Source organism: Molossus molossus, unplaced genomic scaffold (genome assembly GCF_014108415.1).
Source record: "Molossus molossus isolate mMolMol1 unplaced genomic scaffold, mMolMol1.p scaffold_m16_p_1, whole genome shotgun sequence".
In the NCBI taxonomy this organism is placed as follows: Eukaryota; Metazoa; Chordata; class Mammalia; order Chiroptera; family Molossidae; genus Molossus; species Molossus molossus.
In genome coordinates this window covers 211,103,988-211,106,118 of record NW_023425344.1, presented here as the reverse complement: position 1 = coordinate 211,106,118, position 2,131 = coordinate 211,103,988, and the positions used below count along the sequence as shown (strand labels likewise).

At 52.2% G+C, this 2,131-nt stretch overlaps 1 pseudogene; it reads right to left on the bottom strand.

The window, feature by feature from the left end:
* Positions 1-432: 432 nt before the first annotated feature.
* On the bottom strand, positions 433-1,607 carry LOC118623412 (annotated as a pseudogene).
* Positions 1,608-2,131: the final 524 nt, after the last annotated feature.

Here is a 2,131-nt window from a genome sequence, read left to right as displayed (position 1 = left end):
GTTCAACATCATAAGAAACTGTCCATCTGTTTCCAAAGGGGTTGCACCATTTTGCATTCCCACTGGCAGTGCATGAGAATTCCAGTTCCTCCGCTCCCTTGTCGATACTGCTATTGTTAGATGTTCTGATTTTAGCCATCCTAGTAGGTGTTGAGTGGTATTTCTTATGGCTTTGTTTATATTTCCCTAATGACAGTGATGTTGAACATTTTTTCATGTGTTAATTATCTGGCGGAGGCAGGGGGCGGTATGGGTGTTAAAAGGAACTTTATTGGGTATCAGAGGTTCAGATAAGATTCATGAGGATGACTCATATGCATGTATGAATAATCAATGGACACGGACAACAAAGCCGGGGATGGGGTTGGGGGATGGGGAAGAGGGTGTCAATGGGGAAAAAAGGGAGAAACATCTGTAACAAAAAATTAAAAATTAAAAAAAAAAAAGATCCATGAGAATGTCATCCTTCATAACACTGGGCTGCAGGCTCAGCTGGGGAACCAGGCCCTAGAGACCCCCCACTCAGCAGCATCTGATCTGGCCAGGACTGGGTAGGCGATAGGTACAGGAGGGGGGCATCCGGCTGAAGCTGCCCCAGGCCCTGGTGCTGTGGAGGTGGTGGAGGGAAGCCTGCGGTAGGGTACCCTGGTCTGGGGCAGTAGTGAGTTGAGGAGGAGGCTCCGCAGTTGGGAGTCGGCCCCAGGGTTCTGGGACTGAAGGATAGGTCCAGGAGAGGGCGGGTTGGGATCTGCTCCAGGGGAGACTTGGGCAGCACCCTAGGCCGGGGCTTCCCTGTAGGCACAGAAGCCCCCACAATTCCCTGAGGCTCAGGCTGCGGTTGGCAGAGCTGGAGCAGATTCTGTGTGGGCCTTGACTGGTCCTCTAGAGTGGGGCCCAGCCCAGGGCCCAGCCTGGGGGGTGCCTGCTGTGTCCCCGTCCCCTGCTGCTGCTCCAGCTTCTGCTGCTGAACCCACTAGTAGTTGGTGATGACCTGACATATACCACTGATGAAAACGTTCTGGTCATAAGGGAGGAGGCCCATGAAGATCTTCTTGGACCAGTACAGGAGCATAAGTAGATACACCTTGCAGGGGGCCCTGTGAAGGATGTGCACACAGCCCGTGAAGCCACTGCCCATGATGCGGTAGAAGCTTTTGAGGTCCTTGATGTGGTTGAGGCTTTTGAGGTCCTCGTTGGTGAAATGGAACTGAACCATCCTTGAGCTCTAGAACAAATGTTCCTGTGGGGTCAGCTGCTGCTGGGGATGAGCTGCATGATCAGCTTCTGGAGCCACTGCTCTGTGTTCAGGTTCTCGCAGTGATTCACTAGACCTGGCAAGGCAGTGACCGCGTCAGTTTGGCGTTGACATCCACGGAAGCGGGTTTGGGCTTTTCCTGCCACTGGAGGACCCCCCCCTCCAGGCCAGAATGTTGTTGGGGACCAACTGCTGCCCACCAAGGGCTGAGGCCCCTAGCTGGGCTGGGGAAGGGCCCCCTCACCCCACCTGGGGTCACCATGCCGTCCATGAATAGTGCCCCAGGCTGCGCAGTGGGAGCTAGACCCTGACTAGGGGCCACTGTGGATTGGTTCCTTTTTATGGTTTCCATGTCCTTTTCTGTGGTTTCCATATCCTTTTTTATGCTGTTGAAGTTCTCCCTAAGTTCATCTATTCTTCCCCGCAGTTCATTGAGCATCCTTATAACCAGTGTTTTGAACTCTACATCTAGTAGATTGCTCGTTTAGTTCTTTTTCTGGAGTTTTGTTCTATTCTTTCATTTGAGGCATGTTTCTTTGTCTCCTCGTTTTGGCAGCCTCCCTGTGTTTGTTTCTATGTATTAGGTAGAGCTGCTATGTCTCCCAGGCTTGATAGAATGGCTAATATAGTAGGTGTTCTGTAGGGTTCAATGGCACAGCCTCCCCATCACCCAAGCTATGCACTTCAGGTGCACCATCTCCACCCTCTGTGGAAACTGTGTACAACCCCCTGTTGCAGTTGAGCCTTTATTGCTGTTAGCACATCAGGGATTTACCCCCAGGCCAATCAGCTATGAGGACTGGCTAAGACCACCAACCACCATGGAAGATCAACTGTGCCCCACAGAGCAGGACTTACTCCAGTGGGGCTCTGGTG